The sequence below is a fragment of the Marmota monax genome, unplaced genomic scaffold (assembly GCF_021218885.2).
Source record: "Marmota monax isolate L192 unplaced genomic scaffold, Marmota_monax_Labrador192_F-V1.1 WCK01_AAM20220418_F8-fsc00025, whole genome shotgun sequence".
Classification (NCBI taxonomy): Eukaryota; Metazoa; Chordata; class Mammalia; order Rodentia; family Sciuridae; genus Marmota; species Marmota monax.
The window spans coordinates 2,837,466-2,865,027 of record NW_026691950.1 but is presented as its reverse complement, the minus strand read 5'-3'; the positions used below and the strand labels follow the sequence as shown (position 1 = coordinate 2,865,027).

Genomic DNA, 27,562 nt, shown 5'->3' with positions numbered 1-27,562 from the left:
GTGCCCAGGCCGCCATTCTGTCTGGCCTGGGTCATCCCAGATGCCTCCTGGCTGCCACCTCTGACTCTAACCCTGCCTCTCTATGCTCTGATCACATCATGGCACTTCTCTCAAAACTTACAATGACTCTTCTGTGTTCTCACAGTGAAGGTGGAGTCCTTACGGTTGCCTGGATGGCCTCAGATGATGCCCCGTCTTCTCTCTAGCTCCATTTCCCCGTAGTGAGCTCTGTTCTAGCTACACTGACCTTTGAGGACATCAGGCATATTTCTGCCTCAGGGCCTTTGCCTGGCTTCTGCTTCTCTTCCCTAGAAACCTACATGGCTAACTTCCTCTCTTTTTAAAATCTTTGCTCAAATGTTACTTTCTCTCTCATTGAAACTCAGCTTGCATTAAAAATGATAAACCTTCTTGTGTCTCCTCCTCAAATCTCTCTTATACATTTTTTCCCCTTCAAAATTCTAACATACTGCATTTTAAATGTCTAAATTATCATTTCTCTCCCCAGAATTTAAATTCCTAGAGGGATTTAAATAAATATCAATTTCTAAATATCGACTCTAAACTGAAATTTTTGGTTGTTCATTAATATATTCCTGTCACCTAAAATAGTGCCTGCTGGGGAATGGGCGCTGGATGAGTATTTGTCAAAGGAATGAGTAAGCACCTTTCAAGAGGGACTCAAAACTGGGCTCAGTGGCGCACACCTATAATCTCAGCAACCTGAGAGGCTGAGGCAGGAAGACACAAATCTGAGGCCGGCCTCGCAACTTAGCAAGAACCTATTTCAAAATCAATATAAAGAGCTGAGCATATAGCTCAGTGGTAGAGCACTCCTGGGTCAGTCCCCAGTGCCTGCACCCCATTCCACAAAAAAACGAGGCACAGACACTGAGAATTTTTAAAAAGATGCAAGCCCTGCCCCTCAGCATGGTCCAGTAGGGGTGACAGCCAGGAAAAACAAAGTGTATTGATTTAATAATGTGTGTCCAAAGTTCTGTACAAACCCAAGTAAAAGAGCACATAAGTCCTCCCTTCTGAGCCAGGTCTGGGTGTTGATCTGTACTTTCCAAGGCACACAGGTAGGGAGAGGTGAGGACTTAGGGTGGGGGGGAGTACAGAAATGTGCCCAGGGATGTACCCAGCTGTGGGAAGACATGGGGGCCCTTCTGTGCAGTTAGGAGGTGGGTGGTAGGGAGGAGACATGGAAGGCGGGGCCAGGTTGAGTGGGGCTTCCCTGCCATGCACAGGGGTCTTGGCTTCCCATATTCATGGAGTGCCTATGTGAGTCAGGTACTGTGTTAGGTGCTGGGAATTCGAAGGCAAGTCGGTCACTCTTGCTGCTTTTGGATTTCATCTTCCAAGGAGAATGTGGTGTTAGTTGAGAAGAAGAATGATCAGTCTAGCCTCATGGCACTAATCTCGTGATGGGAACAGGAGCCGGAATAGACCCGGCTATTCCGGAGGGAATCTGGATAGGATTGACAGGACTTGGTGAGCCATGGAGAGTGTGAGTGCAGGCCACACGGTCATCTGGTTCATAATTGGGCTTGCAGGGACTCTTTCCTTGTCTGTGTTAGGAAAGATGGGAGGAGACAGGGCTGGGAATGCCCATCAGACAAAGAGTGAAAAATACAAAGTAGCTCATAAATTTTGTCTTTAGGAAGCCGAAGGCTGGAGGTACAAGTGTCCCCGTGAAGGAAGTGGAGTGGAGGGGATTTGTCTTTGTAGGGCAGCAGGAGAAGCAGTGTGTGGCCCTCACCAGAACCTCAGTTTCAGGAGGGCATCAACTTGCTTGCTCATGGCCGTGCCTCCAGCCCCTGTAACCACCCAGTGCTCCTCAGCAACGCTTAGGGAATTAAACCGACAGAGGGCAAAACTCAAGTCCAAAATTATTAAAAGGCGTAAGTTGAGATTTAAAGTCATTTAGGGCTGGGGATGAGGCTCAAACGGTGGCGCGCTTGCCTGGCATGTGTGTGGCCCCGGTTCGATCCTCGGCACCACATACAAACAAAGATGTTGTGTCCGCCGAAAACTAAAAACATAAATATTAAAAAAAAAGTCATTTAAATGACATTATTTTAGTTGTTTTCTGTTTAAAGGGCTTGATCATTTAGGTCATTCACATTTTAAAGTATTACTTTTTACTGATGATCCTCCCGGTCACAGACCTGATTTCTGTACATATCTTGATTTCTAATAGTATTATCATTTGTTGATCCCAGTGTGACACTGGGACGCTGGAACAAAGGTAATCCTTCCCGCAGAGAAGTGGGCGACTCTATGAAAAGGCCGACATGAAATGAGTGAGAATAGGCTTTTTCACACTTGCCTTTCATTGTGATGAATATCAAGTGAATGCACAGATTTCTTCCTTGTGTTAGATCCCTATTATGTTATAAAGTGCTTCTAAAATGTGGTCTGCCAATAGTGCTTCAAAATCTTTTGGGTATCCCTACCCTCAAAGACTTAGGGTGGATGGATTTGGTATCTGAGGAATTATTTCATTAAGGTGGCGAAAAGAGATGTTGCTGTTTTCTGGGTGGTATTGGGACATTGTAGTATGTTGTACCCTTTTATTATAAAAGAAAGGTGAGAATTCAGAGAAGTGAGAATTGAGTGAGTGGGGTGTTGTTGAGTCTAGCCTTGTGGTACTGATAAGAAAAAATGGAACACTGGTTCCAGCAATATTATGGGCTGAATTATGTCCCCCCAAATTCATATGTTAGAGCCCCAGTACCTCAGAATGGAAGTGTATTAGAGATAGGATCTTTAAGGGCCATGAAAGTGGGTCCTACTATAACATGACTAGTGTCTTATAGAAGAAGAAATATAGACATGTAACCATGGGAAAATGAAAGGAGGACACAGGGAAAAGATGGCCATCTCCAAACCAAGGCGAGAAGCCTTAGGCGACCAAACCTTCTGATACTAACACCTCCATCTCGGACGTGTGCTTTCTAGAACTGTGAGAAAATAAATCTGTATCAGTCTGCGGTGCTTTGTTATGGGATCGCTGGCAAACTAACACAAGCAGGAAGCCAAGGCGGCTCAGGGAGACTTCTTCCATCACCAGGTGTCACCATCTCAGCCTCCTGGACATCCGGAACAGGGCTCCTCCGTGGCACCCTGGTTCCTCAGAAGCATCCATTTGAGCGCTCACAGCATTGCCAGGCAGCTGCAGTCTCGGTTCCTTGTTTGTTCCTTTCTCATTACTTTTGCTTGAAGCCGTGTGCCTTGTCAGCATTTCCATTTCCCTCAGACACTCAGTGAAGAGAAGGAGGTGATGCTGAGGTGCCTCTCTACAGCGTTCTGTGATTGGACGCCTTATCTTACACCTCTGTGCAGAGCCCTGAGCTCAGCAGAATGGGCAAGATTCCTGGGGAGGCAGGGCTACTTTGTGGGTGGCTGTCCCTGGCGTGAATTGGACCATGTGCATGAGATGCCAGGGTTTCTGGCCAAGTTGGCTTTCTCGGGAGACTCTGCCTGGCAACCTGGAACTTAAGCAAAGCTGAATCGAGTCCTTGGTTTCCTTGTGAATCTGTAGGGCATGCTACTTACAGTAAGAGTTGGAAAACCATTGCCTTCCTCTGGCCTGTTTGTTTTAATTTGATTCACTTGGAAATTATTCAAGAACCAAGGTACTGAGAGGTCTTTCAGAGAGCTTTAAAGTTTTTCATTTCACATTCCAGGAGATCTGCTTTCGAAATGGGTAGGGCAAGAAGAGTCTGCAACTAATTAGATTATAGTAATTTTGGTTTTGATCCATGTCTCCCAAGCTTAGAGAAAATGAGAGGCATAAATGTTGAGAACTTTTCTCTTGAATTCTTTTCTTGATTGGCTTTCTGGGGTACCCAACATTAGGACATTTACAATATTTGGAGACCTAAGGCAAAGTATTTTCATTCTCTCTTGTGTATTTAGGGTCCAATAGACCTGTATGCTCTAAATCATACCTCATTTTTTTAATGTGTGGTCAGCTCTTCTAACACCATGGAGAATACTTTCTCAAATTCCATATTTTCACATATTGTTATTATGTAGGAGGGAGGAGACTATCATTATAATTGAGTGAAATTTTAAATCTCTGCTTCAGGTTATCCAATACTATAAGTTGGCTATGTCTTTACCCAGCCTGGGCTTTTCTGTTAATTTTGTAGTTTATGGAGACAGATGACCCTGGATTTCAGCAGGACCTGCAATCAGGATGGTTCTCATTCCAGGGCCCACGCTACAGGGTGTGTTTGAACATACTTGAAAGCAAAGTATAAGCAACATGTTGAACACTTAATAATAAAAGGTTATTACTGGAATCTGCCTTGCCCCAAAGCCTGGGGAACCACCTTCTTCTCTCTCCTCTAAGGGTTATTATAGTTCCCATTTTGATAAAGGAAGAAGGAGTAGGGTGGAATTTCTTTATTAGGATGGATAATGAAGATACTTACATAAGAAAAAGGTGCTTGTGTGAGAAGAGTTCATTTGAGATGACTCCCAAAATTTGAGTGGAAAGACGTTTGTCCTAGATGAGGGAGTTAGTGACGTTCATTCACTCAACTAAGCCATTCATACGGCTTATTATTCTTTAACAAATATAGTTATTTCATGTTTAATTAGTTATAAGATGCCTAATAGATTCATGTACCAGATATATTTTCTCTGTAGAAAAAAAAGAAGTCATCTTTAGAAATGGTTAAATTAGAGATCAGTAAGCTACACCGTAGAGACCACATCCATCTTGTTACCTGTTTTTGTTTTTCTTTTCTATGGCCCATGAACCTGGAATGGTTTCCTCATTTTTAAATGGTTGCAGAAAATCTAATGAAGAAGGACGATTTTCTGAGACTTGAAAATGATTTGAAATGCATAGCTCAGTGCCCCTAAGTACAGTTTGTTGGAATACAGCTCACACAATTTTGTATTGTGCATGGGGCTTTCATGCTTTAGCTGCAGAGTTGAGAGTTGTGAGAGTGTTTGTCCCTCTCAGCGTAAATTGCTTACTGTCTGCCCTTTACAGAACATCTTTGCTGCCCTGGTTTAAATGATTGTTTCCATTTAATCATATTTGACCATTTACCATATACTGTGTTGATTTTGGTGTGCACCCATGGAACATCCTCGGAGAGGCAGGTCATTCCATAAACTCATCTTTTGAACAGAATTCCTTCTAAAGCATCCCTGGAAGGTACTGAACTTCTTTTTTTTTTTTTTTGACCACTGAAAATTTAGCTGTCGTCATTAAGAAAGCAGTTCTTTTAATTTTTCTCTAATCCAAATCATTCATTTCTTCAACAAATACTGAGGGAGGGCTGACCATCTGCCACCCACCGTCCTAGACAGTAGGAATGAATCCTGACAGGCAAGGTGCCCCTCTTGGACCATCTGTTCTCGTGGAAGGAGATGGATCAAAAACAAATAAGTATCTAATGTAATGTGGACATGGGCACAATGAGGAGAAAACAAGGGAGAGAGGGAGGGAGGGAGCTGGTTGAGGTATGACTGGCAAAGAGCTCCTGGAGCAGTCCTAGGTGACCGGACTTGGTGGCATTCCAGGAGGTGGCATTCCAGGTAGAAGCAAATTCCAGGGCCGAGGAGCTCAGGTGGACTCAGTGTGGCTCATGATTCATTTCGAGAAACAGGAAAGCTGCCCTCTGTGGCAGCCAGAGCACAGTGAGACAAGTGAGCAGAGGGGGACAAGTGGCGCCGAGGGGGATCAAGAGACAGGTTCTGCAGGGCAGAAGGACTCAACACTTTTTATTGAGAGGAGAGGGTTTTGAACAGAGCACTGACTTGATCGGACTTATCATTTGCACAAGGATCATTTAGACTACAAAATGTTTTCTGTACCGTGTAGTGGATTGCAGAGAATGATAGTCATTTAAAAAAAAATCCAAAACAAAAACCACATCCGTGTTCTATACAAAACAGTTAGCTCTAAAACACCCTGAAATATTTAAGAGTGACTCTTCGACAAAACTGATATAAGACTGTCATAAAAGTGGGATCAAAACAATAATAATTACAGGGCAGTGTGTGGTGAGGTGAGCATTCAGAGGTTTTTAGGTCTTCATGTCAGAGGAGACAGATGGCACTGGGGTGTGGGGATCCGCGGAGGCCCGTGCAGTGCCCTGTGGCTCATAGCACCCTTGGTCCTCCATTCCTGGTGGTGAGGGGGTGAGGCAGAGAGCGGTGCTGGGAGACAGCTCTGTGTAGAGGGTCGTCCTGCAGGGAGCCAACCCTTCACCCTTCTCCTTGGAAGCTTCTCCTTGGCAGAACCCAGCTGGGAGCCAGTGGGGGAGAGAGCCTGCTGTTAAGCTGATCAGCTCCGGAAAATAGAAGAGGTAGAATTGTGGAGGGGCAAGATTCATCTCGGGGGACACATCAAGATTTTCATCTGGTTTCCAGCTCTCTGTTGCCACCCTCCCCTCCCCCACCCCTCCCTAGGCCACACCACAGGTGTGCACCCGTGAACACGTACACACAAACACTCCTAGGTTCCCTCTGGCATTCTGCAATCACTTTTCTGACTAGAGAAGAGGAATCTTTCATTACCTGTGAAATTTCAGGGCATTTCTCAGTATTTCTGTGATATTGGGCTCTTTCTACAGTGAGTGCTATTAGATATGCAAGGAAGATTTATACAGCTCTATATGTCCTATCTTTCCATTCCTGGGGGGGAAAATTAGAGCACATGTGTTCCTTAGAGTGTCTGTCATTTTTTTTTTTTAAAGTATCTTTTATAGTTGGGCACAGAGAAAAATAATTCAGCAAGGGGGAAATCCAAGACTGTGCTGAATTATATTCTGTTTTTATTTTTCCAGTTAAAAACCAACAAATGAAGCACTGCATTTTAGCCACTTCAGTCCAAGTTGTCATATTAAAACTGTGAGGGCACTGAAGCACCATTGGTAAAAACTGCTTCTTTTTTTAAAAATTTTTTTTCTTAGTTGTTGATAGATCTTTATTTTATTTATTTATACGTGGTTCTGAGAATCGAACCCAGTGCTTCACATAAGCCAGCCAAGTGCGCTACTGCTAAGCCACAGTCCCAGCCCTAAAAACTGCTTCTTTCAGCAACTTCCGTGATATCCTGGTGCCGGAGCAGATAACACCAGGAACCCAGTCACTGTGAAGTTGAGAGCTTTGTGTTTGTACCAGGAACAGACCCAGAGGGAAGAAAAAAAAATTATATATATATATTTATATATACACACACACACACACACACACACACACACACACGTGTGTATGTGTGTGTGTGAATTTTATATTTGATCTTTTAAAAACGATTTAAATTTTCATTTGATTTGGATTCCAGGATTCAAAGGTTCTAGTAACAAAATGGTTAACAACCAAATTTATATAAAGAGAAATGTGTAAAAGCCCATTTTAGGCCTATTTGTAGAGAAAGTGGCACCTTTGAGAGGAACCCAAGCTGGATGGGTGGTAAAACTCGTTGCCCTCCCTCACCTTTTCTGGAATCTGTCTGAAAACCAAGAAATGGGGCATCTTGCCCAGATGGTTTGGGCCTCATGTTGGAGGCCTAACTGAGGACCACTGGGGCAAAAAACCCAACTCTTCATTTTTAAAAAATTTATGGTTGTTAGCCATGTTGAAAAAACTTAAACATTATGAGTTTAACTTTTAAATCAGTCCTGGGTAAAATGTCCCTTTGAACTTCCCATACATTTGAAGAGCTAGAACGGTATGCTTTTGTCTCGTGGGTGTTGCTTGTGGGTCAGCCTCACAGCATGGGATCCTTAATGTGGGTGCTCACGTGCCATTGGGATTGGGAGGTCTCTGGCTGTGAGGGAGGCCCTGGGTTAACATGGAGGGATCTGAGCACAAGTGACCTGGTCCTGAGGGGGTTTACACAGTTTTGCTCAGGAGATTAGATGCAGGAACAGATATGTGGTCTGGATGGGGAGGGGAGACAGACATGACTTTCAGGGACCAAGGGGGTTCCTATGGCCCCTGACTTAAAATGGTTCAACTTACAATTTCTTTGACTTTGCAATGGTGAGAAAGCAATATGCATTCAATAGTACTTTGAATTTTGAATTTGGATCTTTTCCTGGGCTAGTGACATGGGGTAGGATCCTCCCTCATGATGCAGTATAGCTCCTGGTCAGCCACGAGGTCACAAGGGTGAAGACCCAGTGCTGCAGCCTGTAGGGTGCGAGGTGGTGGTGTGCAGTAAGCGCATCTTCAGCTTATGGTGTTTTCGATTAATGATGGCTTTATCAGTGTGTGACCCCCTCATTAGTCTAGGAGCATCTGTATTGCCTAAAATTACAAGGAGAGGCAGAGCCTGTCTTTCTGGCTGGAGACAGCAATAGCATAGCTGGCAGGGAGTCAGGCCTCGAAGGATCCCAAGCAAAGCAAAGTCAGCAGTCATGGACTTCAACAATAGAGCTGCAACTTTTACAACCCCCTGCTATCGCAGACAAGATTAGTGACTATTGAAAATGCCACCAGGACAGAGCTATCTAAACACGGATTCTGTAGTCTGTTAACTATACAAAAGAAGACAGATGCTATATAGTTTATAAACAAATCTTACACGGCTTTACATTGCAGTATTTTTTTTCTTTAAAAGGAGTGAGTTGTACCAGGGATGTTAAATTCTTTATAGATAGGGAGCAAACTGCTTTAAATCATCTTTGTCATCCTCCTCCTCTTTTTCTTGATTTTCTCAGTCTTGGCTCTTCTTTGTTTTTGTTTTCCTGCATCAGGTTTTCCTTTGCTTATAGGCAGTAATGTCCTGTTTGTATTTCCCCTCAGCTCGGCAGCTTTCTGTTCCTAAGGCTGCTTGTCATCTGCACTGCTGTCATGCCACTTCTGTTTCTTTGCAACATCACCAATGGGTAGGACAGGATGTTCTCTCTTGATTTTACGGGATACTGAGAACAGAATAAGAAGGCTGATGGAGGCCTATGGGGTACGTGGGGATCCTTGAACTTCTTTTCTATTTTCCCCTTAAGAGGGATGTAGGTTTTCATTTCTCTTTTATAACGGGCCTTGATGCCTTTGTTGTGTCTTCAAATTTTCCTTTCTCTTCACCATGCATGGTCTTCCACCTCTCTGAGCAGTTCTTAGCAAACTCTGAGAAGTTGACTGAAACATCTGGGTGCTTCTCATGTTCCTCCTGGCAAGTTTGCACAAAGACTGCACTGATGACATTTCACCTCTTGCCTTTTTAGGATCTCCATGCCCATGTTTAGTTGTCCCTTCTCAGAGAACCATAGTCACACATGCCTGTCCGGCTCTTTGTGTCCTTCCGTTCCCTGGAGCTCATTGTGCTATAGTGGCTTTCTCTACTGTCCTAAACACACTCCAAATGAGAATCCTTCTTGGGGCTAAAGATCGTGTGTTGCTTTGCAATTGATTATTATGACTCAGAAGTCTCCAAAATCCAAGAAAGACATTAAGCCTTTTAGGCTGTGGAGCACAGGAAGATGATGGTGCCCTCCCCATCCCCACTGTTATCTAGCCCCAGTGTAATTCAGAAGGAAAACAATTTGAAATTCAGCAAAATAAATGCAAGAAGTCCAAATAAATTCCAGTTCTCCCCCACCAAGATGGTAACTTTGATGCTAGTTTTGATATCTCAAGCGGTCACACTTTTAACAACCCAGCAAATATTTACTTGCCCTGAGTAATCTAGTGCTAGACGTACAGAATCCATCAGAGACAATAACACATTGTTTTCTGTTGAGCCCAACGTCTAGTGTGTCTAAACTTCACAGGTATGAAACCACATCCTTAAGAGTACCAAGTAGACACCACAGAAATGTCTTTTGGCTTCATCATGTTTATAAGCCTTCTGGACTGGGTTGTAGCCCTTGGGTGGAATTTCACAATGAGTTTCACAATTTTTCTTTAAGGCAGAACAATCCAGTTAGGACTGTAGGTGGAATCCTGTGAATATGTGGAGCCTGTGATGAGGTCATCTTCTCTGGGAGGAGGAAGGCAGTGGCAGGCAGAGTCCCTCTGTAACTGGAGGAATGTGACCTGGCATCCATTGGAACTCCACTGGAGAGTGTCCTGTGCTTCAGAAATGTGTGCCTAATGATCTCTCTCAGTTATGCTTAGGAAGCGGTTATGCTTAGGAAGCAGGGCTCTTTTGAGGCTCCTTTCCCTCCACCTCACCTTTCCCTCCAGTGAGCTCTGCCTTAATTTATCCCATCTCACCTTGTTGTGGATCACAGCCCCTCCCGCTGCTGTGGCCAGAACAGCTTTTCCACCCATGGTTTCACTGTCAGTGGTTCTGTTGACCCACTTGGAAGAGGTTCATTGTAGCTCCTGTTTATTTTTTTCTCCTGTCCTTAATTTGGTTTGCCTTTCATTATATTCCAACTGAGTGGATGCTTTCTCTCTCTTTTAAGGGAAGGGAACCTGAGAAAAACAATGGTTGTGATGGTGACTGCACTAAGGGTAATTGCTGTTTTATGTTAATTTGCACATTAAACTGAGAAAAGAGGGAATTGCTAAATTCACCCACATGTTATCTCCCTCATCTAGTCCTTTTAAGTATATTTGTTGCTTAAATAAAGATGTAGCCATGCAGAATGGAAATGTCAAAATACACAGTTTTTTGGTGCATGTGTGTATATATAGCATTTAAAGTTTTTTATTTCCATCAACAAGAATAATTATAGAATACTTGAAAATATAGCAAAGCAGAAAGAAGCAACTCAAGAGACAACTACCATGAACATTTTGTGAATTTATGTTTAGTCATTTTAGTCTACAGGTTATATCCCTTTTCATGGGTGTTATTTCACTGTAGCTGGGTTTTGCTAGAATGTTTTGCTACTTCAGAAATGTGGTTCATGGGTTAGAAACATTAACTTCTTTTGGGCGCTTGTTAGAAATGCAGAGTCTCAGACTCCACCCCAAACCACAGGGAATCATAATTGTATGCAGCACTATTACACATACTTTAAAATCTGGAAGCCCTGCTCTAGAACACATTAAACCCAGGGCAGCAGGCAAATAGAGAGGACCCAACAGGCAGGACTTGTCCCCTCTGTTCTTCTTCATTTCCTCTCTGTCACTCTTTCCTAAAATAATCTTCCTCAGTCTGTGATAAAGATAAAAATGAGGCCAAAAATTTTCACAAGGCATAGCAGCCCTGTTGAGAAACTCGACTGTCTTATGTATAATCATTTCATTCAGGAAACATCCATTCAGTACCTACTGTGTGCCAGGCACAGATGTGGCAACCATAGTCCCTGAAGTTCTGGCTCACGCATACTACAGTGGGAACATGGCAAGTAAGGAGGAGGGTGTGGTTGGTTCTGCACATAGGAGTGTCAGAAAGAAAGATGGTCTCTGGGTGGAATCTTGAAATATAAGTCAGTGCACCTAGCTATGGGTAGTGCTAGGTCATCTAGCAAGAGCACAAAAGTGGGTGATGTTACATGTGCTGCATGCCTGTGATCCCAGCAGTTCAGGGGGCTGAGGCTGAAGGATCACAAGTTTGAGACCAGCCTCAGCAACTTGGGGAGGCACTAAGCAATTTAGCAAGACCCTGTCTCAAAAAATAAAAAAGGCTGGGAATGTGGCTCAGTGGTCAAAGACCCCCCGAGTTCAATCCCTGTTGCAAAAAAAAAAAAAAAGAAAGAAAAGGGGCGGGGGGATGTGAACCCCTTCCTCCAAGGACCTTATGCTGGGTTTAAGGACAGGAGACAGTCTTAGAACTATAAATAGTAACAAGCACATTGATATTAGGGTAGAACCAGAAGACTGGGGTCTCAATTTCAGCTTAATAATTCTGTGACCTTGGACAATTTATTTCACCTGTTCAAGCATCCATTTCTTCAGTAAAATAGGGTTAAAAAGATAGCAATGATTTTTACAGAATTATGGGTTTTTTAAAAAGTGGGACAACTTAGTAAAGCACTTGGCATCTAGTGAGTGGGGAATCAGTGCTGTAGCAGAGATTTTCCAGAAGTGCCCAGTGAGTGCCGTAGACAGAAATGCTGAGGATAAACAGAAATGCTATTTGATAATATAAAGGCGTTGTGGCCTGCGTGGCTTCTGAGATTGCAGATGAGCAACAAGGGGTGTGAAGACTGGGCCTTTGGGAAGGGAGAGTGAAAGAGGAAGTTGTTGTATAAACACAGGTCAGGTCTGGTGTGATGAATTCTGTCTCAGGTATGTCAGTTTGAAACAACTGCTAAAAGCTGTAGGTCTGGGATGTCTGGGATGGGTGTTTGCCCTCAAGGGGTGTCATACCAACGAACTGCTCCAGCCTCAACCAGGGGTGCATAGAGTGAAGTCATCCACCTTCCTGGGCAAGAGGTTTGGTCAGTGTAAATTTTGAAAAGGGACTCTTTGGGCTGGTCAGAAACATCCACACAGATGCAGGCTTTTGTTGTTTTTACCAGGAAGTGGTGGGGGGTGAAGGCAGATTGTTTTTTTTTTTTTTTTTTTTTTTTGGTGACACTGGAGATTGAATCCAGGGGGACTCCATACACATACATTCCCACCCAGCACTTTTATTTAATTTCTGAAATTTTGAGACCGTATCACCAGGTTACTGAGGCTAGCCTTAAACTTTTGATCCTCCTGGTCTTAGCTGGGATAACAGGTGTGTGCAACTGCACCCAGCAAAGCCAAAACTTTTTTTTTCTATTTTTAAAACTGGTCTATTATAGCTGTATATAATGGTGGGATTTGTTATTACATATTCATACATGCACACAATATGATAATTTAATTTGGCCAACATCACTCCCCAGCCCTTGCCCTGCCCCCCTACCTCCCACCCTCTGGTCCCTTTCGTCTACTAACCTCCCTTTGATTTTCATGAGATACCCCCACATTTCTTTTCCTTTTTCCTGTCTAGCTTCCACATATAAGAGAAAACATATGACCTTCAACCTTCTGAGTTTGGCCAAAATCACTAAACATGATGGTCTCTAGTTCCATTTATTTTCCTGCAAATGACGTAATTCCATTTTTCTTCATGGCTGAGTAAAACCATGGTGTATAGATGTACAACATATTCTTTATCTGGTTATTCATTGATGGACGCCTAGGCAGATTCCACATTTTGGCTGCAGTGAGTTGTGCTGCTGTAAATGTAGGTATGTATGTGTCACTGTAGTATGATGACTTTAATTCTTCAGGCTAAATACCAAGGAGGGCTATAGCTGGATCATATGGTGGTTCCATGTGTAGTCTCGTTAACATCCTCCAAACTGATTTCCATGGTGGTTGTACTAATTTACAATCCCACCAACTGTGGAAAAAATGTTCCTTTTTCTCCACATCCTCTCCAGCATTTATTATTGTTTGTATTCTTGATGACTAAAAACAGAACGTTTTTAAAGCTGAAGACCTCTCTCTTCTTCAGAATATGTGGAGGAGAACTGTACTTACCTCATGCTAGTGTTTCCCCATTACCATCTTCTTCCTTGGAGTGACAAGGAGAACCTTTTTCTTAAGGTTCTTCTTATAAATGAAGAACCATTGATTGCTTCAGAGGAGAAGTAGTTGGAAGAAATTTTCTGAAAAGTGGACTAAATGCTCTAACACTGAAGAAATTACGTTACTATTTGTGTCACTTTCAACCATAAGGTCTGTTATGATCTCACTTTAGTTGGTGTGGGTATAACTTACAAGTGACTGTGATTACTGGTTTTTATAGGTTATAGCTATAACGCACCCAAAATGTTAACATTTTGCCAAATTTGTTTTATCTGTTTCTGTTTCTCTGTAACTATTTTTGTCTCTTCACGCACGCACACACACACACACACACACGTTTTTACTGAACTGTTTGTGTTAGTTGTGGAACTCATGAACCTGTAGCCTTAAATCCCTCTATATGTATGTCTCACGCCCAAGAAGAGTCTCATAATTGAGAATACCATTATCCCTACTGATACACATTAATACTTGAATGCAAATCTACCACTTATCCTAACAGTATCTTTTATAACCCCTATCTCTGATCCAAGATTCAACAGTCACCCACAGCATTTTGTCTTTTTGGTTTCTTTTAACTTAGAACAGTTGTCCTGCGGTTCCTTTTTCTTATTCTTCATGGCACTGATGTCTTGGCAGATATCAAAACGTGTCTTGTAGAATGTTATCGCAATCTGAATTTGTCTGATTGCTACCTGATGATAAGCACATTTGGCAAACTGTGCTACACAGTGGCTGTGGAGACAGGTGATGTTTGTACTGTCACTGATTATGCCAAGCATCCCTTGGATGAGGTGGCCTTCCAGAGTTCTGCATTGTAAGGATACCTTCTCTATGAGGCAAATGATTAGTAATCTGGGAGATAATGCCTTGAGGCTGTGAATACCAGTTCTATAGCCCTCCTTTCTCTAGTGGTTTTACCCTCGACTGAATCTTGGTGGTTGCAAAGTGGGATTTTCTTCTGTTTTTCCTATGATGTTTATTAGCTGACGTTCTTTATAAAGAAGAACTTTCCCCGCTCCCCTTTCTCATAAATACCTGTGGATTCATGGTTTCCTTTTTTATTTGATACCATTCCTTTTGGTTGTTCAGATTGTCCCACATTTGGCTGGTGGCAGCACCTTCAAGGCAGCTCCCATGTCCTTTATCACGTCTGCATTAGTATTGGAGCACTTCTTCGCTCTGTGGCATGCTAGGATGTTCTAGACTTATTTTATGCTTTCCTTAACCCAGACCTGCATTCAGCTGTTTCTCTAGTGAGCTAAGGTCTTTAGAAACAAGGATTTGGGTCACAATTTTTTTCTAAAAATACATGTGATGCTGAACAAGTTGTAGATCATCAGTAATTTGTTTAGGTTCTTCTCATTCCCTTCTGCTAAGATTATTCCCCTGGTGGATTGGGAGAGTCAGTGTTGGAAGGAAAAGACCACTGAAAGGAACAGACCATCCAAAGTAGAGGTCTGGGACTTTAGATCAGAGGTGGCAGAGGAATGCAAAAGAGGAAATGAGAGAGTGCCAAAGACCAATTTAGATTACATTGGCATTCTGCCCAGGGAGTGACCTGAGAGTCCCAGGAAATACTTCTGCTTGATTTCCAGATAAACTCTAAAAATCGGTAGTCCTTTTTTATGTCCAATAATGATAAAATGTTTTCCCTGACCTGTGCATATGCTAATTCTTAAAGCAATATATTTTCCATACCAAGAGTTCCCAAGTGCTCTTTATTTCCAGAATCCGTGTAAAATGTATATATAGATGGATATATATTTTAACATCTCCTTTTTTTAAAAACAATTAAAATGCACAGTTTTCATTTTGAATACTCACAATTGGGTGTAGTATCTGAATTTGCTTCCCGATAGTAATATCTGGTTGCTAATTATTAAAGGTGCCAGTGTGTATGTAGACTTTAGGCAGTAACTTGTGAGACACAGAAGCCAAGAATTTCAAAGTTATTTTCCAAAATAATCAGCATGCATTTGATATAATGGTAGAGTGTCTCAGGTGAATACTGACCTTGGACTGATTTTTCTGCAACTCAGTATCTCCTCTATGATCTCTTTTTATATGTAATAGTATAATCAAAATGTTCATTTTGCCTTTTCTGTTCTTCAAACAAAATACAAAGCCAGTAACTTGATAGGGAAACTATCAAATATAAAATATAAAATGTCATATAAAAGCAGTTTGAAACATGAAAGTTTCATTTTTCATCTGTATCACCATTTTTGGAAGCTAAAACAGAACACTGAAGTCTACTTACTCTATCCTTTGTAAAGCAAGAACATGATTATTCAGATGTTAAAGGTGCATTGGAAATTTACAGAACAGCCCACCCCCACATACACAAAAACATGATCATTGGCCTGGGGATATAGCTCAATTGTTAGAGTGTTTGCCTTGCATGCACAAGGCTCTGGGTTCAAATCCGATCACCACAAAAACAAATAAAAACAAACCAAAAAATACCTGACCATTAACTTTTAATCCCAGCACGTTCTTGAGAATGAGGACACGTATTAAAATTATTATCCTATACCAAATAGTTCCTGGGTGGACAGGTGTGCCAAGAAGGCAACCCTGAAAATGAGGGAGGGATGTGTCATTTAGATGCGCAGTTCACCAAGCACAGGTGACTGAACTCAGGTGTGCACTGGTCGGATTGTCCCAGACTGCCCCTCGTTCCCCTTGCACCCCCCCCCCCAACTCAGGTGGTGCCAGTGTGTGGGATTAAACCAAGCACACTCAGGACGGAAGGTTCACTGTTGTTGGCAAGTGGATTCTTCTTTTCAAAGTCAAGCTTTGTTGTTGTTGGGAAAATCTGAATATGAACAAGTTCCTTTGGAGGTTATAAAGACGGATTTCTCTTTTCCGACTTTCTTAAACCTCCCTAAGTTAGAAGTTCATCTCCTTGCCCACACAAGTCCATTCCTTTTTATATTTGGCTAATCTTGATCTTGTTTGAAAGGAACTTATCCAGAACACAATTTCTTTATTCAGGATGAAATTTCTTTCAGTAAGACAGGTTGGATGCAAGTATATAATTAAAAATCTTTCGTCTGGGTTTTACGAAATTTGTGACTGTTTTAGCCAGTAAAAGCAAATTTTATTTTGGCCTCTGTAATGGGTTTATTTACTTTAAACATCTTCTTGGGACTGTATTCATTCTTGAAGTGTGAGATACAAAATAATTTCAATGTTTTGGCCATGTAACCAGACCTATTAATACCTTGTGGATTTACATGTGAAATTAAAATGGGAATAAAAAGAGGATTTTCCTACCAAATGCAAAATATGAAAAAAGTAAAAATTATTCTGTTCTAATTCTACTGTCTACAATTAGCACCCTTTCAAATGTTGGCATTTTTTCCTTCTCATCTTTTATGTACATACATACTTTTATACAGAATTGGGATGATAGTAATTGCTTTATCATCCGCCTTTTCACTGTATACTGCTTAAAAAAAGTTTCCCATTTTATTAATAAATAAAAATTAATAAAAAGTTTCCCATTTTTATTAATTTATAAATTTTTACACCTCACACATCAGATAGTATTATTAAGTATTATACACATTTAAAAAACTTGATCCATCATTGGACATTTAAGTTTTTAGATTGTTTAAGATGTTATTACTCATAATAGAAACTTCCTTTGTATATATCTTTATGCATATCTTAAAAACTTTTGAAGAAAATTCAGGTTTTTTTTTTTTTTATTGAAAGATTTTAAGGAATGAAAAATAAATCCACTCCTTTTTTTAAATTCTTTTTAGCAGTATGGATAACCTCATTTAAACATTATTAGATAATTTCTTTAAATTTTTTCACACAATTGAAGTTGACCCATAACTGTTCATTCTTGGTAATTATAAGCGCTATGAATTAAAATATTTCTAAAATTGTATTGCATTATAGTGCTACTCTCAAATGTAAAGACAAAATATGAAAAATCACAATTTAATTTAATCTCAAGCATCTGTGTAAATACTAGTTATTGTCTAGTCAGCTCTGCTAAAATACCATATACGTAGTTCTAAAAACCACCATACTACATAAAAATCACAGAGTAAAACCCACAGCTCTTATGGGAAAAATGGAGTTGGCAATACAACACTCAAAAACTATCAGTGATTCTTTCAAAAACTATCAGTGATACTTAAAAAAGAGATGATAACTGAATCAAAAATTGTAGCAAATCCAATATGATGAAGATTAGGGCCTACTTTTTCTTCTGTTAGACACAAAGTCTCTGGTTTAATTCCTACATCCTTGATCCACTTTGAGTTGAGTTTTGTACATGGTAAGAGATTTTACTTTGTTGCATATGGATTTCCAATTTTCCCAGCACCATTTGTTGAAGAGGCTATCTTTTCTCCAGTGAATGTTTTTGGCACCTTTGTCTAATATAAGATAATTAAAATTTTATGGGTTAGTCTCTGTGTCCTCTATTCTGTACCATTGGTCTATCAGTCTGTTTTGGTGCCAGTACCATGTTGTTTTTGTTACTATTGCTCTGTAGTATAGTTTAAGATCTGATATAGTGGGCTGGGATATGGCTCAAGCGGTAGCGTGCTTGCCTAGCATGCGTGCGGCCCAGGTTCGATCCTCAGCGCCACATACAAAGATGTTGTGTCCTCCGAAAACTAAAAAATAAATAAAAATAAATATTAAAAAAATTCTCTCTCTCTCTCTCTTAAAAAAAAAAAAAAAAAGATCTGATATAGTGATGCCACCTGCTTCACTCTTCTTGCTAAGGATTGCTTTAGCTATTCTAGGTCTCTTATTTTTCCAGATGAATTTCATGATTGCTTTTTCTATTTCTATGAGGAAGACCCCAACTTCCTTAATAAGACTCCTATAGTGCAAGGATTAAAATCAAGAAATCAATAAATGGGATGGATTCAAACTAAAAAGTTTCTTCTCAGCAAAAGAAACAATCTGTGAGGTGAATACAGAACCTACATCTTGGGAGCAAATTTTTACACCTCACACATCAGATAGAGCACTAATCTCCAGGGTATATAAAGAACTGGAAAAGCTAAACACCAAAAAATAAATAACTCAATAAATAAATGGGCCAAGGACCTGAACAGACACTTCTCAGAAAAGGATATACAATCAATCAACAAATATATGAAAAAATGTTCATCATCTCCAGCAATTAGAGAAATGCAAATCAAAACTACTCTAAGATTTCATCTCACTCCAGTCAGAATGGCAACTATTATGCATACAAACAACAATAAGTATTGGCCAGGATGTGGGGGAAAAGGCACACTCATACATTGCTGGTGGGACTGCAAATTAGTGCAGCCAATATGGAAAGCAGTATAGAGATTCCTTGGAAAACTAGGAATGGAACCACCATTTGACCCAGCTATCCCACTCCTTGGTTATACCCCCCAAAACCAGCACACTACAGGGACACAGCCACATCAATGTTTATAGCAGTACAATTCACAATAGCTAAACTGTGGAAGCAAACTAGATGCCCTTCAGTAGATGAATGGATTAAAAAAATGTGGCATATATACACAATGGAATATTACTCAGCAATAAAAGAGAATAAAATCATGGCATTTGCAGGTAAATGGATGGTGTTGGAGAAGATAATGCTAAGTGAACTTAGCCAATCCCAAAAAACCAAATGCCGAATGTTTTCTCTGATATAAGGAGGCTGACTATAGTGGGGTAGGGAGGGGGAACATGGGAGGAATAGTCAAACTCTAGATAGGTCAGAGGGGTGGGAGGGGAAGGGAGGGGCCAGGGGGTTAGAAATGATGGTGGAATATGATGAACATCATTATCCAATGTACATGCATGAAGACACGGATTGGTGTGAACATGCTTTATGTACAACCAGAGATATGAAAAAATGCACTTTATATGTGTAATACGAATTGTAATGCATTCTGCTGTCATATATATGAAAAAATAAATAGTAGCAAAATTTAATCAAATGGGTAAGGAATGCATAACATAATAAATTTGGTACTTTACCTTGGAAAAGTCCTGACATTTGCTTATGAACTTGGCACCTTGAAGGGTTGCAACTTGTGAATTACTATGAAGTGTGGGTAGAATAGGTGACCTGAAATAGGATGGAGAGTTGAGATACCAGGTATGCGTGGGTGTGGCTCATGCCATGTGGGAAACTGAGTTCACTGGTAGATGTTTGAGGCATTGGGTGTATCCTCATGCAACTGGGTTCATCCTAGGTACAGCCTTCCCAATTAGTGTTTCTTGCAATGAAATCATGCATAAACAATGAAATATGAATTATGTTTAGGTTGTACTCTTGGCACACATGCAGGTGCTATAGCAAAACTTAGAGTGCTGTGTACAGATAGATAAACTGAGCTCCAGGGAAGAACAAATGCAAAATTCCCTTTCCTATCCTAAATGGAGTTAATGCACTAAAACACTTAGAGAACAATGTGGCGTGAGAGTCAGCACTGTGTAAATGCTGGCAATAACAATGACACTGATAAAAAAATTATGCTTATTGGTATTGGTGGGGTCTATCTGCTTTTTAGTTACGATTGCTTCTGTAACAGTACTCCTACCTCTTTCTAATACACTGATTTCTTAATGTCTCCTGGCTTGTAATTGAGCTTATTATGCTTCTTGGAATTCATCTAATGTAAGGCCCGGAATGAGAGAGCCCAAGGGACCTGCACAATTTAGGTTATAGGTTACCTGTGGCATCTGTTTTAGCCTTCTCAAAGTAGTTTATCTTATTAATGAGTTATCTACTCAAACTAGTTTATCTTATTAATGAGTTACCTACGTATTTATTTGCAGGATTGTTGGAGAAATAACTTATGGTTTAAGTGAGGTTATTAATCATACAGAAAGTTTAGGTTTTCCATTTTCTTAGGAAAAAAAAAACTCTCCTCTAATTCCTGCTGCAAAGGTGAATTGTGCTTAAATTCATACATCTGAAGAGTGTTTAGAAGTTGATAATTTTCTTTGTTGTTATTGTTCACTTCAATTCACAACCACTTCTGTGTTCATGAAATGAGCTCATCTTGGTGGGCAGGGGCTGGCAAGTGTGATTTCAGTACTCCCCTCCATCTCTCCTGAGTGACAGTATAATTAGAAGTCCAGATCCTCCCTCTGTTCCTTTTTATGACTCCCTGAGAAAGACATTTTCAACATGAGCAGTTGCCAAGAAGCCTTCTGAGTTCTGCTTTAGGAACTTTAATAAGATGACAGATCAAAATGCCACCTAGATTTAGAAAGCCTTGTTAATCTATTATGAAGGAAAGATAGCCTGCGCATCTAATCATTTAGGTATTCTGACGGAATCTTTATTTTAATTATAGAGAGTCTGAATAGCAATGGGGTATTTTGATTTTTAATTTCTAATCTGACTTTGAATTTCAAATTTTTGTCTCTCCACAATTTATAGATGTATTTGGGCTGCCTGACCGCCTTGGGTGATTGATTGCTATTAATTAACAGACTTTGTGGGGAGAAGGGAGCTTGCCTTCTGAGCTCTGAACCAAAGATCTGGGAAAAGTAAGTAATTCTTAATTCGTAGTTAAAAATTCTGTTACACTTCTTTCAGAAAGTTACCAATGGGGCTATGGCTTTTCTACTTTATTTTATGCCCAGCTTAGTAAATTTTATATGCTTTTATGGATTTGAAATGTGCAAGGGACTTAGGAGACCTCTTTATAAAAACTTCGAAGAGATTAGGGTGCTTTCTGAATTGTTCCATCTTTTGGGTTCATAGACTGAGTCCTCAAGGTTGCAATCAAACCTTTGTAAGGTTTATAGTTGATGAGTTAAACTGACAGTGTAATACAGCATGAAACAAAAGTGAGTCCAGTTTTTGGAGCTACAGGTGTGTTAGACTTGGAGGCATTTTGAGTAGGCTCTTTGGTTTTGGGTTTTTAGGGTAAAAATGAAACCTACTTATTTCTTTCCTTGTCTAGACAGGAGAACAAGACATGGCTAGCTTGTCTCATAAATCCCTCGTGCACCTTGGTCTTGAAAGAACTGATGGACCTCTCAGTTTTTGTATTTTATAACTTTTGAGGGACTCTTAAGACCTTGTCATTGAGATACCTGTGTGAGTGTTTTTGCTGTCCTCCTCATTTCTTCCTCCCTCCCTCCGTGTCTCTCTTTCCTTTCCTTCTTTCCTCCCTCTGCAGTGCTGGTGATCTGACTTTGCAAGTACTAGGCAATGCTCCACCCCTAGAGCTTTAGCTGTCTTTTTGAGAAAAAATTACTTTGGACCAGAAAGTTCAGTTTTATTCCCTGATGTTTGGAAAAGGTAAAATGAGACTTAAAGATAATCAGGTCATTTTACTTTTTTGTAAGTATAGCTTCAAGGTATTAAGGATCCAATGCCTGTAAGAATATATGCAAAACAAAAGATGCACACAAACATACCCATCTCCTTCCTGGAATGTTCCAGAAACAATATTATTGATGATAGAAGCTGTTTTCCCATTAAATTACTAGATTTCTAAACTTGCCTTTTGAGTCATCTCTATTTCTGACAATGTAAATGAGCTACTTAAAAAACATGTTTAAGGGGCTGGGATTGTGACTCAGAGGTAAAATGCTCACCTAGCACACACGAGGCCCTAGGTTCGATCCTCAAAACCACATAAAAATAAATAAATAAAATAAAGATATGTGTCCACCTATAAGTAAAAAATAAATATTAAAAAAAATGTTTAAGACAAAGCAAAACAGAAAAGAACTTAAGACATTTTATGATCACATTAAATAGTAAAATCAAATTTGTAGGTTTTATTAGACTATATTCACTACAACTCTAATTATAATTAAATTGTGTATTTTGTAATAATAATATGAACTGATTTGAAGGTTATCGAAATATTTGTAGTGAAAAAATATATGCATTTGTGTATGTATATGTGTATGTGTATATATATGTATACATATATATATAAATATATGCACATACATAGACATGAATATAATTTCTAAGGTCTGTCAATACTGCTAAAATATAATTGCAGAGAAAACAAGGACTTGAAATTATATACCAAAGCCAAGCTTTTTTGTTTTACTAAAATTTTGTAATAGTGAAATATTGTCAGTGGAATTCTTAAAATTATAGGAATTTGGTTGAATTTTGTTATCTTATAATCACATACTAATCTTGCAGTAAAGGGAATTCTTTGTTGGTACTTATTATTCCATCTTGGAAGGATATTTGAAAGAGACTTATGTTGGGAGGCACTGATTCATTCCCAGAGGTAGAATGAAAAAGGCAAATGATGCGCTCTCTGGACTTCAGGACCTGGTAGTTGCAGTGTGTTTAGATAGGAAATATACTTTGTTCTAAGAAACAAGTTCCTCAAACTGCCCTTCAAATAATTCAGTACTTCTTTAAAATTCAATATGGCCCCTAGGGAAACAATTTCCTTCCATTATATCAAAATATTCCCTTTTGGGACACTTGGTGGCATGTTGTAAAAGTTAGGTTTCCATTTTATCGAGGTGCGGCATCTGTGGGGCTTTTGTTTATAGCGATTGGCTAAAGACATCCCTGCATAACCGGAGGGATGGTGGCAGAAAGGCCCCTACTTACCAAAGTCGATGTTGTGAATGAATGCTCATGTGCATGGAAGGATGTTCACCCTTCACCCTTAAGTTAAAAATAAAAACAAAACAAAACGGAAGGTTAAAGCACAAAAGCATCCTGCACGCAAATCTAGTTCTGAAGAACTTGTTACGTGGAAGTTAACATGAAGGGACTGGGAGGGGAAGGGGGAAGTCCTTTTAGAGATTTATTAAAGTCGCGAGAGAGTATTTCTGACAGTGCTTTAAAACCTGTACAGAACACTGAACGGTATCAGTGGTTTCCTTTTGGCAAAGCAAACACACAACTTTAGAGAAAATGTAGGACGGACCCAAACAATACCCACACTTCCTTATAACTCCCTTTTCCTTAATCACATATGCATTTTCAAAGTATTCCTTATTTTGAGTATTTTACTAAATTACTGAAGGTAGATTTTTGGAAACTTGAGTCTATAATTATTTGCCATGGATTTTTTTTTTTTTTAAGAATTAAAAAAAAACTGTTATTCTATTGAATACATACCTATGCTTGTTTTTAAGTACAAATTGTTCGGTAGTAGTGCCACAAATTGGTAACCCATCTTTTCCACTTAACAATAAATAATGATTATCCATGTTAACAAACATTTACCTGCAACATCACTTTTAGTGAAAGGAAAATAATTGGATCTTAGCCTTTTGTTTATTTTGAGGCTATCCTAATTTTCAGAAAGGAGTTATAAATATGTGAAAAGTGCAGTGTAGGTTTTTCATCTAATAAAGAACGGAATAGGGTCCATCTCTTCAGTGTTTACTATAACCAGACAGATTCTAAACTGGAGGTTTATGGGCCTAAGCATGTGTCACTGGCTGATAGATTCTGTATATAAAGCTTTGTGTCTTCTGTGGTCCCTTTGGTACATTTCAGGAATTCAGGTGACATTCTCTTTCTCCCTAGCTGTATTAGTTAATATTCCTGTACCTAAGAGGAGTCTTACCCACGTTATTTTCTCTCCAAAGAAACGCATAATGACTCAGATGAAATTTTGGGTACAGAAGGAACATTTGATAGACATTAGATATTATTTATGGAGCAAATTGCAGTCCAGATTCATTGGAGATGCAGAATGTTCTACAGACCTTACATGTTTTCTCAATTTTTTAGTTCATTTACTAAGCTAGTGTTTGTTGGACAACCACTATGTTTCAGGTACCATTTTAGGAACTCATTCAAAGATGAACAAGGTACTTACTTGTGAAGCAGGAAGAGGCCAGTCTGGCAACTTAGTGAGACCCTGTCTCCAAGAGCTCTTCCACTGAGCTACACCCCCAGCCCAGAGCGATGATTTTGAAACCTGTGTATACACAATGTAGTCATAGTTTCTTCTAACAGAATAGTTTCTTAGTTTACATGGTACAATCAAATAAGTTATGATAATAGTTTTGTATACCTAGTCCATTGGGAATTTAGGCAGAGTAATCCTAGTACAGATGGGCACCCCTTTTGCTTAGTTAACCTTTTTCAGACGTCAAAGCTGCCAGTTTGTAGGGCAGAATTTAGCTGCTGTATTTTGACCATGCTTATCCCAGGACAACCTTGGCTGCATTAAACCAGAGTTCACGTTCTCTTGTAACTACTGCATCTACTCTCTTGAACCATGAGGCTTCTCTTCAAGCTTTGTATCCCAGTAGAGTAGGAAGTGATGGGTTTTAAGAGAATGGGAAAGATTATTGGAGATCAACATTGCCTCTGGGCTTTGGAAAACTCTAGGTTTCTTTCATTTTCCAGGGGAGCAGCAGGGGGTTGAGAAAGGAAACCAAACCCCAGGGAGTCTCATTGCTTGTCTAGGCTGCTTTTACTGGAAGAGAGGAAGGGAAGGGCCTCTGGATAGCTCTTGAAGCCTCAGAAGACAGAGAGTTCAGGTGTTATGGAAATAGAACACAGGGGGCTTCTTAGAAGAGAAATAGGAGCAGAGTGGGTCTCTTAGGATATCCCTGCACAGCAAAAACAAGTTTATTTTTTCCATAAATTTGAAGTTGCACAGAGACCTGTGATATTTCTCTCTTTCCAGATTCTCCAGTTTGAATTGTTGGAAGAGTAAGTACGGTTAGATGAAGACACTGTGGAGATAAATATTATTCTTGTAGTCTGTGGTGGTTTAGTTTTGCACTTTAAAGGCAAACTTGGCCTGTGCATTCTTGGCTGTGAAAAGCAGAAGCTGTCAATAAATGCTGAGTTTAAAAACCATTTCTAGCTTGCCTTCCCTCACTGTGTGTGATCCCTGCGGAAAATCTTCAGTCTGCTGTCAGCTATAATCCCTTAATACTTTGGTTGAAAGAAGAAGGTCAGATTGGATTGTGCACCTTTCCCTTTTACTTGTGAACTAATTGTTGTTTTCTTGCATTTAAGGCAGATGTTAAGCTCTTCCTTTGATGTTTAACAGCAGATAGACTGCAATAGTGCATTCCAACTGTTGATGCCTGTCTGTTGCTTACGTGAGGATCAACTTTGGCAGATTAGATTTTGATAGTTATGTTTTGATCTGCAACTACAGAACAGAATGGTCATTTGTGTCATTCAACAAATGTTTAGTGGGTCCCTGTCTGGCCTTTTATGGGAGTTGTTTCAACAAAACCTTATGAACAGGATCTTATTTTATAAGTAAGAAAACTGAGGCAGAGAGAGTGATTAGAAAACCTGCTTAAGGTCATATTGACTGGGGATTTGATCCGGGGTTTTGGCTGACCTAAAATCTTTTACTACAATGGGGCTGCCTTTTACGAGGAGATAATCAATGGAGCAAAGACGTTGAGGAGTTGGGATCAAGACAAAAGTAGTTGACCATGAGCCCTTATTTATTTCATTTAATCAGTAGATATTTATTGAGTGTTTGTTTGTGCTAGATGCTCTGCAAGGTGCTGATGATTCAGTGGTGGATGACATCATTCCTCACCAGCCTCAAGTTGGAACTAGGGATGCGAGAAAGAGCATATGATGTGTTGCTCCCCAAAAGGTCACAAGGTCTTGGTTGGGAGAACTTATGTACAGTTTAATATGCAAAAAATTTTGACATTTTAACAAATGTTGCTTAATTTCTTCATTCTTTTACTTCAATTGATACAAATGAAGAGAGAAGTGGCTTCATTAGAATACTTGGCTGTTGTCCATCTTGCATGAACTGCTTAGGGCATGCAGAAGTGGAGGTGGGAGCAAAACTCTATTGAGTTTTAAACCAAATCTAGCAAAGAGAAATTTTGGGCAGTTATCTGGCAAGGAATGTGTCTAATTCAGCTTTGGATTCCCCCTTTTATGTAAGAAGTAACAGTATTGTACCTGGTTCATTGCAAGTACCACTTACTCTGGTTTATTGGCTCAGTGGTGGGAAATAATGACGCATGGGGAAAGAAACTCATGGGTCGGGATATGTTCAGGTAGCATCAAAGAAGAGTGTGAGGATGGCAATAAAATAAAACAACGATTAAGCCAGGATGCATGGCATACAGCGGGCTTCATTTGCTTATATGCAGTTTTTAGGGGAGGAGGAACAGGGTACAGGTGACCCGAAAGTGTCCTTGGATATTGATGCTTCCGGGGAGCCTGCAGCCTTCCTTTGACCTTCTGATTCAGTCTTCCGATTTCTGTTCACAGAGAAGTCTCTGTGCCTCTTCCCCACCATTATCTTTATTTCATTTTTTTGAGACCTGGAAGGGTAGTATTTGGTTTCTTAACAAATCAAGTGACATAGATGCTGGTTTTCTGTGACAATCCTAGGTCCGCCTGCTGTTCTGATATCACTTTTGATAATGCCCCTCTCAGTGTCAAAAGTGTCCTGATTTAGGAGATAAATGGCTATCCTACTAACAAAGGAATTTCATAGCATTCTCTATCTTTAAAACAGATCTTGGTGGCATTCAAGGTGCTTTGATGAGTTAATGTGGATCAGTAAAGTGACATCAGACATCTGATGTCTTACCATAAGTAGCAGAAAGAGAAGATGAGCAGTAGCTAAAAAGAGATGCAGAGAAAAGCCATTGCTTTCAACAAAATGAACTTTAATTACAGGTGGTTGCTGGTGTAGTCACGTGAGAAGGGCACTTAGAGGTTATCAGATGATCGGTGGCCTTTGGGGAATTGCACCTCCTTGGAGAAAATCTTATCATTAGTTTTGATGTAGAGTTTCAGGGTTTCCATAGCACTGGTAATTTACATCAGATGCCTTTTGGTTTATGTTCTCTGTGTAAAGTAAAAGAAATAATCTCTTAGAACAAAGATTTTATTAGCTTTCAAGAAATGACCAGAGGGAAAACTGTTCAGTTCAGATTTTTCCCTTAAATCTTCTGATAATTTTCTCTTTTGGTGAAAATAGTGACATGTTTTAATCAAATGAGATATTCACCTGGAGACTACAAGGGCATTAATACCATGTATGTTGGAGTTTTCTCATAGTAAATGGGGTTAAGTTTCCTTTATAGTTCATAAAACTGGATTTGACAAGAAAAACTGGTGTTTTCTCATACAAATAGATGTAAAAGCTTCCATCGTTGAAGGAATGCCCGACAGTGATTGCAGATG

General features: G+C 39.9%; 1 protein-coding gene across 16 annotated transcripts in view; it reads left to right on the top strand.

The window, feature by feature from the left end:
* The window catches only part of Apbb2 (amyloid beta precursor protein binding family B member 2), a 397,355-nt gene that overhangs the window by 141,005 nt on the left and 228,788 nt on the right, over positions 1–27,562 (top strand). For 13 of the 16 annotated variants that reach the window (XM_058581877.1, XM_058581886.1, XM_058582107.1 and 10 more), the window contains one exon: positions 20,855–20,964. The exons of the other annotated variants lie outside the window; for them this stretch is intronic. The gene's annotated coding sequence lies outside the window, so the exon portion shown is untranslated. The remainder of the gene's footprint in view (positions 1–20,854; positions 20,965–27,562) is intronic. 16 annotated transcript variants of the gene reach the window in all.